Raw genomic sequence first — 10,000 nt, 5'->3', positions numbered from 1 at the left:
CAACTTTTTTAAATGCCATTGATCCTCTCATATATATAATCAAACGTGTGGTCGGAAGTCATAATTCGTTGCCATGTTCACTGATGTTTATGTTCAGGGGAATGTATTATAAAAGTACATTTATAGCTCTACGAGGGAGTTTTGTTTAATATTTGAAAGCAGATCCACTGTCGGTTGACAGCTGTGCAGTTATGAAATATTCTATTCACTAGTAAAGGCCGTTTTGCTTATTGTTTTCAGCTGGTTGTTCTGTAAAGCATTGGAAGATGACACATACTCGCTTGGTATTGCAGATTTGTTAGAGGAGGTGTGGCCTTAATGGCAATGGTGGACCTTGAGGAATTCACAAACTATTACCGGCCATGCACATAAGTAAGCTCTTACAACCGTATATTATTTCGTGTTCAAGTTGAAACTGCTTCTTCTTAATGTAAGTGTTTACATAATAAAAATATGGAATGTTAGTCCATATATATATAAAAGATTGCTTGCAGGAATGTGATCAGACTAGAGACGTTAAAGATGACGTATACAATAAGTATGTAGGCTAAGATAACATGCCGTCACCTGTAGTCATTCAATTGTTTATAAACATAGTCCAAGCCTCCTGCTTGAGACAACTACAGCCTACGTGATCTGTAGCGTGTCTCATTTTGATTGTGTGTTCGTATGAAACTATGTCAGTTTTGTATGTAGTTTCATATGTTCGAACTACTGTCTGTTCCTTCATAACTTGTAACAGAGATTGGGTAGACGGCAGAACAGATTTAGCTATCGTCATTAGAAGGCCTGTACCTCTTTACCTAAGCTTATCATGTAGAGGAATAGGATTAGCCATCATCATTGCAGAAGCGATCAAGCTATCGTTATTAGAAGACTTGTACAATCATACCTGATCTTCACCATGTAAAACTTCAGAAGAATATATAATTTTTTATATCTTAGTGTTTTTCTACAAGAACCTCCTCACCATGAGTTTAACACATCGTCGTAATACCAACAAGATATACCGACTTCGTAAGTGGTCTACAAACCCCCAGACAACTCCATTGAAGATGGAAGTGCAATACCAACCGACTTAGCGTAAGATTATCGCTAGTCTAACATTACCTCATAGGGCGCCTTATCATACAAGGCACAAGCCCTAATATTGGTGGCCAGCGTACCAGAAGGACTCTACAACTTCTCCGAAGATAAAACAGAATAATAAATCATGAAGTCAACGACGACGAAAGCAGCAGATTCTTCAAGCAACCTAGTATCATCGTTAGTGAGCGACTTCAGAAAACAACAAGATTCGTCAAGCAACTTAGTATCATCGTTTAGTGAATAACTTCAAGAAACAAAACCGACGTGTCCTTTTCCTACGGCAACGGAAGCTTCGTCTCTCATTAGAATCATTCAAGAAAACATCGTTAGTGAGCGTTTCCGGCACTGCAAGAAACAAACCGAATGCGTCTGCAGCATCGATTTTCAAGGGCTCGAATCATCGAAACAACGCGCACGGGGAAAACTCAAGCCAAAATCAGGTCATCCGCTAAATAGAGAAGGAGGACCAAGGCCGTGTGCGTTATCGGAACACCGTGACTTACACAAAAGCAAGCTAAGTACAATTTTTTATTCATTTGGAGTAACTTTGAGTGGTTTCCTTTGCAGGTCGAATTTCGTTATTCCTGTGGCTGAAGTTACAGACATTCTTAATCTTACTTTTTTACAGAAATTATCTACATCATTGAGATTTCGCTACTGCGAGTTTTTTATCTTTGAGTGTCTGTTTCAGAAGTTCTACTGAAATATCATAATCATATACTATGTTAATTTTATCATTTGGGTGATTATTAATCCCTTACGTAACAAATCATATTAAACAGTGAATATGCGTTTACGCAGTGGACTCTGTATTTATACAGATGCATGGATAGGGTCGTTAAGCACCGTAGTGATTAGAAAACAAAACACACAAAAACAAGTGGAACACCCGTACAAATCTAGATACATTAGAGGTAACACTGTTTCGGGTCATGACAATAAATGCTCCTTTGCAAGACCCGATCGCAGTTTTAGCCTTGAGTTTTTTGAGTTATATAAAATATCGAACCTCAATGACTCAACTTAACTTTAAAAATATGGCTGGATTGCAAGGAATAACATGTCTGTAAAAAACTTTCATCAGGCTAAATGCGCTGACCAGGATCCCTCACTATTTCAAATTTAGCAAAGAATGAAGTACAAACAGTTAATATTGAATGCAGTAGTGATAACTTGTCTTATTAGTAATCGCTCAGTTCCTAATAGTTCGTCCATTCATTGCTTTATACGTAACCAGCAACATAATGCTAAAAACACACAATACGTTGCCGATGGTAATAAAGAGAAGGATCCTAATTATTACAAAAAGAAATAGAAACAGTAGCCCGTTCAGAATCAAACAAGCAAACTCGGTGACTGTGTCACTTAGTCAAGCGGTCAAGGTCAGTCAAAACTGCCGAAGTGTTCAAAAGCATAGCAAATTCCACACAATAAGCGACTCTAGCAGAGTGGGGAAAAGCGATGTTGGTTCATACATACCGATATCTTTTGTTTAATTAAAAAAGGATTTTTCCTATGAAACACACGACCGTATAAAGTAATCAGAGCAGGTTTTCGTTTTTTTTAATACATAAGTATTATAAGTAGTGGTGGATAAAGCCCGACTGTGCGCCCGTAAAAATTAGAATATCTTGTGTTATTATTTTAGTACACGTATATCCTGTATTTACGGACTCACCATCTGTGTTCGAACTTCCCTAATGAGAAGTCCGGATAAGCGAGCGCTTACAGATACCTCTACAGTTATAAAAAACATTGATCTGTATCTAGTGTAATTGTAAGATCCATCTAGGGGTATACAAAATATTATCTTACATCCTGCAAAATAAGCGTGTTTATCAAGGAAAATCCTATAAACCTTCAACATATTAAAATCCGTTTGAACAAAAATGAGACAGTTAATCAAATAATAACTTATTTAAAGGAAACTATACATTTGTCTCATAAATCGTAAACATTGTTCAAATGACCCAACAGAATTCTCCCCACAACCGCAGTCGCACTTTGCACGCAAAATCTCGAGAAGCATGCACCCTCGAATGTCTTAGTGCGTGTAAAAAAGACCTTTGCTGGGAATGAAATTTTAATCCTTCCCGACACTCTGAAATATAACGATTTCCGGGAACAAAGCCCTAAAAGTTATACATATCGTGGATACGGAAGTTATAAATATCGCATTTTTTTTATTGTTTGCTAATTTTTAATCACGCCCAACCATCGTGGATGAATCTCTCTGATAATCTATCTAAAGTAATATCCGTAAAGTCATTCAAGCAGAGGTGATTCAGCAGAATTTTTTTTTATCTTCTACCTGAATACCAGGAAGTTTCTCCACTAGCGAGTGATCTCTGGGAGAAAAACGGATGTAATTTAACACAAAATACGGTCTAAGGACAAACAAAGCTATATACGTACCTTCGTATAGACTCTCACTGCAATTTCAAAATAGAGATAAATGACGAAGTTGAAATATGTTAGTAATAGGAGCCATTAGGAAATCAAATAGCCATATAATTTTCCCTCAAAACGTCATGCCATAAAAGATCGGACTTGGCGTATCTGCGTAGATTTCTGTCGCTTAACAAGGAAACGACTCCCGATAGTTTCCAGTGCCATGTAGCGACGACATATTTATCTCTGTTAGGTTAGAATAAATTTTTCAACCAGCTTGGACTTACTTAAATGCTTTTACCAGATACCGTTACCTAAGTGATTGTACCTCATACACCGTTTTCAGCACACTCAGGGGACATTATCAATTTTTACGTATGCCTCCGGCTTACGTTGCGCCCCAATTACAATATAGTGTTTGGAGACTTTTAGGGATACTCTACATGCCTATTGGTTGTCTTATAATCTTTTCTAATACCTTAGAAGTACATTCACATAAAGTAGAGCTAGTGCTACAGAGACAAAGACAAATAATCTCAGAGTAAAATATCTAAATGTGAGTTTTTTAAAACCGAACATGTTTATCTAGGTTTTATGTGTCTGGTCAAGGTCTTAAAAGTAGTCCATGGTAAGGTGTCGGCTATTCATAACTTTCCGGTACTTATTAACGTAAAAGGGGGATACAGCACTTTTGCGCTGTAGTGGGTATTACAATCGTATGTAAATATGTAACTCTTCAATCATGACAGTCCTTTAACAGATCTTACGAAGAAGAGCGTAGATTTATTATGGTCTGAAAAGCATCAACAGGCGTTCGATATCTTAAAAGCGGAAAATGCAGCTTACCTAACTTAAAAATCCCTGATTTAAATAAGGAATTTTTTTTATTGCAACAGACGCCTCAGACCAAGGGGTAAGAGCGGATACTACTTCAGTAATATGATAAACAGTTCTTCCCTATAGCTTTTTATTCACGTAAACTAAAGCCCTCTGAAAGTAAATATGCAGTAATAGGCAAGGAAGGGCTAGGTATCTTTAACACTAGTACATTTTAAGTTCATAATCTATGGCTATCCTGATAAGGTCCTTACTGAACATGAGTCCTTTACCGAGTTTTTCAAAGGCTTTAATCACAGTCCAAAAGGACTCGGTGACAAATGATCATTCAGGTTATTGGAGCCAAGATAAGATATCTACCTAGGAAAGCAAATATCATAGCTGACGCATTATCCCGCAATCCCGCACCATACAGCAAAGAACCATTAATTGGACTAAAAAGATATAGATCCGTGCCTATTGTTAAAACCGATCTAAACAAGAAAATTCCTTAACCCAAGAGATCGCGAGCATTGAATATCTGGGTCGGAGCGCAGAACTGTTACAAACTGAACAAAGCAAGTGTCAAAAGCGATAAGCAAAACAATAAACACCAAACAATAAACACTTCGAAAACGGAAACAGGGTCAGTGGCTAGCAAAAACAATAACACTTCGAGCAGAAACCCTAAAGCAAAAGTATATTTATAGTATGTATCAGAATAATAATCAAATGTAATGTTCTATGTAGTCTGTGACGAGGAAAACCGAAGAACACAGCAGAGGACTAACGACCCAGGTAGTAGTATAATCTCTCTCATACCAATCGTCATAAACTGGTTGCATTCCGTCATCCAGGGTTCCCTCCTATGTCACAGAAAGCCAAAATCACTGTTTTACTGGCCTACAATGTTACAGATATAAAAAGCACATAACTGATTGTAACACGTGTCATGAAAACAAGGGACACACTAAGACACCTGTCAGTTAAGGCCTATCCTGTGCCAAATCAATCCTTGAAAGAATATACTTAGAATTATTAACAGAGTTACGAGTCTGACAGAGGGAATAAACACTTCTTAGTGTTAATAGTTCCTTGACACGTTATATAGAAGTAATAGCACTAAAAAAAAAAAAAAAAAAAAAAAAAAAAAAAAAAAAAAAAAAAAAAAAAAAAAAAAACAAACACCGCAATTGTGTGCATTAGGAATATTTATGAGTGCTAAATCAGTAAACATGGAATTCAACACATGATAATCTGACTCGGGTGGTGTAAATCAATAATAATCTCCATAACACGTGGTGTGAATTCCTTTCCATTAAGAAAACCAATAATATATTTTATCACCCAGAGTCAATTGGTTTGGTAGAATAACGGATAATTAAATAGGAAGTTGTCAATGTCTTACGAGTTACAACTCGTGATATTGGATCCGAACTGGATTATAGCGGTTCTCGCGGTTTTAAATCCTTTATCATTTATATCTTGTATCTATAGAATTGATGCCGCAAGTAGCCTTATACGGTACGCCGCTAGAACAACTTTTCCGCATATTCAAGCCAACCATTAATTTATCAAATATATAAAAAAAAATATATAAATAAATAAATATGAAAAAATAAAATAAATATGGATACAAGTGGAGTCAATATAAATACACTCCGTAGAAGTCGGAAGGGTTCCAAAATTATAATAAAAAAGGAATCACGATAAAATCAATAAGCAAAACGTAACCATAGATTAATTAAATATCCAAATATATATGCATAAAGATTTGAACTCTAACTTAACGCTTTAGTAATGACAAATAAGCTAAAAGTTCAAACACATATCCAAAACCTACTGACATATTGTCTGTCCCGGTGATTTTATATTCGTAGTCAATGAAAAAAAAAAAAAAAAAAAAAAAAAACAATAATAAATAAATAAATAAATAAAATAAAATAAAAGAGATTTAAAGTCAGGAAGTCTAGAAGTGAAAATGTTATCTATGAAATAATCCTATATGAATCTTATACAGGGCTAATAATATATATAGAATTTGTATGGAAACCTTTTTCATTAGTTTCAATAAGGAATATTTAATTTAACATAATTACAATTATGCAGATTTTCAACATGAAACTAATTATTTGTTCAATTTTGGTACTGTTTTTTTTCAGACATTCTTTTCGTGTGGGTCGAGTATTAAAAGATAATAAATTTATCCTAAAGTCGTATTTATTACAGCAAGTAAACGTAACTCTTAGCTGTCTGAGAGCAATCTCCTGCCAAGTGACGACGTCATCATTGCCGTATCAGCATTTGTTCCTTTAAACCTCAATAATCTGCTTACACAGGCTTCATCTGTGTGTCGTCTCTGCTTGCAAAAACAGATTGACTGGAGAAAGGAATGCTTAGCCCGAACTTCTCATGGGCAAGGCAGACGTTAGGTACAAGTGTCTATCGGTATGCGCAATGCAACTTGCAATCATTTTAAAATTAATAAACAAAATAAGGAAATAGAATTTCTATAACATCAAAATGAATTAATTTTTTTTCTGAACCTCATAGAACATTTAGAAGTATCAAGTCATGGAAAATGTCGCATTTTCTTGAAAAAACCCAAAGTCTATATAGAAATTAGTTACATAGTGGGTTTTTTTCGTTGCATCTCCTACCTATTAATAAAGTTTTTAAAAATTAACCTCAGAGGATGCGCGCGAGAAAATTGAATATGAAACTTTTTGTTAGGGCACATAGGATCAGATTTTATCACAACTTAATTTCAGTTAGCATAGAGAAATACAGAATCATGATTAATCTTCTCTTGACTCTTATGTTGCCTGGCAATCTTACAAATAGCTCCGTTTCACACTTCTTTGTCTAGTAACTTACTACCAGTAATATCGAATTTTCTTTGGATTCGTATTGAATATCTGTTTATTTTTATAATTATGGATATTTTTACAGTCCTCATAGACCTGGATAGGTTCACTCATTGTTAATGCCATGGATAAAAAGTTTGTACAGCGGACTCTTTTGAATTCCAAAATATCAGCGAATTCATGTGGGTTCAGTCTGGTCTAAATGGCTCTCTCCCCTCCCGTATTGGATGTTGTCTGAATTTACTTTGCCCTTGTGACAAGTATAATTTCACTTGCAGGCTGATAATGGAACCTGTTACAGTATCCTGCAGTACGAGAGTTTCACATCGCAACTTCAAAAAATCGTTCGTCGCTGCGGACGACGGCAGTCGAGTAACAACCGCCTACAATGTGAAAGGAATAGCACCATCATGGACTTCTTCGACCCGACACCGTATCTCGTCTTTAATCTCGTTTCATGCGGAACGCTCCAGCGGCTGTCGGAATTCGACTGCAAAAGGGACATACTTCCGACAATTACGACCCGAACGGATATTCAACTCTACTTTGCTGGCGAAGGACTCGTGCTGGGGATGTTTTTTTATTCATCGCGAACGTAATCGTGTAGCTTAGGATGCAGAGAATAAGTATGAGCGCAATATAGAATGTGGACCCGCCCAGGCAAATTTTCCCCTTGTTTTAACCCTGTGAAATAGGCCGTTTTCATTGGGCTCTAGGTGGTTGTCTGGAACTGTGTAATGGACGAAAAGTGTTCGAACGCTAGTTAAAAGTGAAGTAGTATAACCTCGGTCATGTATCCTATATATATAAAGTATCATGTATCCTATATATAATTGATTCATAAATAACAGAGTCGAATATATCTTTGCGTGTACGCAATAGGAATCTATTATATAAATGATCATAAATAACAGAATCTAAATATATCTTTGCGTGTACGCAATAGGAATCTATTTAAGTGCAACTATATTAATCATAATTATATGAATCCATATACATATGTATAAAAACAAATCAGGTAGCCTATATCAATCTGTTACCTTTATCTTACCAATATCTGCAGTTTAGTAGATGAATTAATGAATCAGATATATAACATTTAGCATAAAAATCAACGAATCAATCAGCATAAACATTAATAATTTTTATCAATTCATATATGAAATTTTTTTTTTTATCAGTTAAAATATGATTTTATCATGTTAATCTTCATTCTATGCAATTATCAAGTATCATTAGTATTTTCTGTAGCATATGTATCTTAATGAGATGAAGTGAAAAACTGTATCATTATATATCCTGTGATCACTATTATTTACCAATATCATTGTTTATATTATTACTTGAATCAATTCATGTACACAAGAATGATTATTTACTTATATATATATTCACATAGTGTCTGTATCACACTCCTATAAGTCAAATGCAAGTCAAGTTTGAGTAATATTCATGTGTGGTTTTGGTAGCTGACCGAGCTAATGTAAGTGTTTACATAATAAAAATATGGAATGTTAGTCCATATATATATAAAAGATTGCTTGCAGGAATGTGATCAGACTAGAGACGCTAAAGATGACGTATACAATAAGTATGTAGGCTAAGATAACATGCCGTCACCTGTAGTCATTCAATTGTTATAAACATTAGTCCAAGCCTCCTGCTTGAGACAACTACCGCCTACGTGATCTGTAGCGTGTCTCATTTTGATTGTGTGTTCGTATGAAACTATGTCATTTGTATGTATGTTCATATGTTCGAACTACTGTCTGTTCCTTCATAACTTGTAACAGAGATGGTAGACGGGCAGAACAGAGTTAGCTATCGTCATTAGAAGGCCTGTACCTCTTTACCTAAGCTTTATCATGTAGAGGAATAGGATTAGCCATCATCATTGGCAGAAGCGATCAAGCTATCGTTATTAGAAGACTTGTACAATCATACCTGATCTTCACCATGTAAAACTCAGAAGAATATATTAATTTTTTATACTTAGTGTTTTCTACAAGAACCTCCTCACCATGAGTTTAACACATCGTCGTAAATAACAACAAGATAATACGACTTCGTAAGTGATCTACAAACCCCAGACACTCCATGAAGATGGAAGTCGAATACCAACCGACTTAGCGTAAGATTATCGCTAGTCTAACATTACCTCATAGGGCGCCTTATCATACAAGGCACAAGCCCTAATAAATGAACGTTCAATCATATATTATTTCTTGCTGAAGTTGCTAGTGTTTGTTATTAATGGCACATCAAGTTTTTTTTCTTGCAAGAAAGACGACGAGGAATTTTTATATAAATATATTTCTTTGTTTCTCCTCATGATAGTAGTGTTTTCAGTTTTCCTTATTAACAGTAGTCTAGGCATCAAGTTCTTACATTTTTTCCGTAATGTGCTTTAAAAATTAATCTGAACACCGTAAAAAAGAATCTTTTATTACACAGGTAGAAATTTATCGGGAAGATCAGGAAACTGGTGTTATATATCCCTCCCTACATAATAATATTAATTATATTAAAAGTATTAAAATCATTTCGTAAATGGGGTATCATAGTAACTCCTCATGCAAAGGACTGTATGCTTTCAACAGTATTTTCCTTTACAATATCTAATGTATATAATGGCAATAATGAACAAAATTGCCGTGAATTACAATATATATATATATAGTTATATATATATATATATATATATATATATATATAATATATATATATATATATGTATATGGATTATAGATACATATATAAGTATATATATATATATATATATATATATATATGTATATATATATATATATAGTATATATATATTGATATATGTGTGT

Source organism: Macrobrachium nipponense, chromosome 1 (genome assembly GCF_015104395.2).
Source record: "Macrobrachium nipponense isolate FS-2020 chromosome 1, ASM1510439v2, whole genome shotgun sequence".
Classification (NCBI taxonomy): domain Eukaryota; kingdom Metazoa; phylum Arthropoda; class Malacostraca; order Decapoda; family Palaemonidae; genus Macrobrachium; species Macrobrachium nipponense.
Note: the sequence above shows the minus strand (reverse complement) of the source record.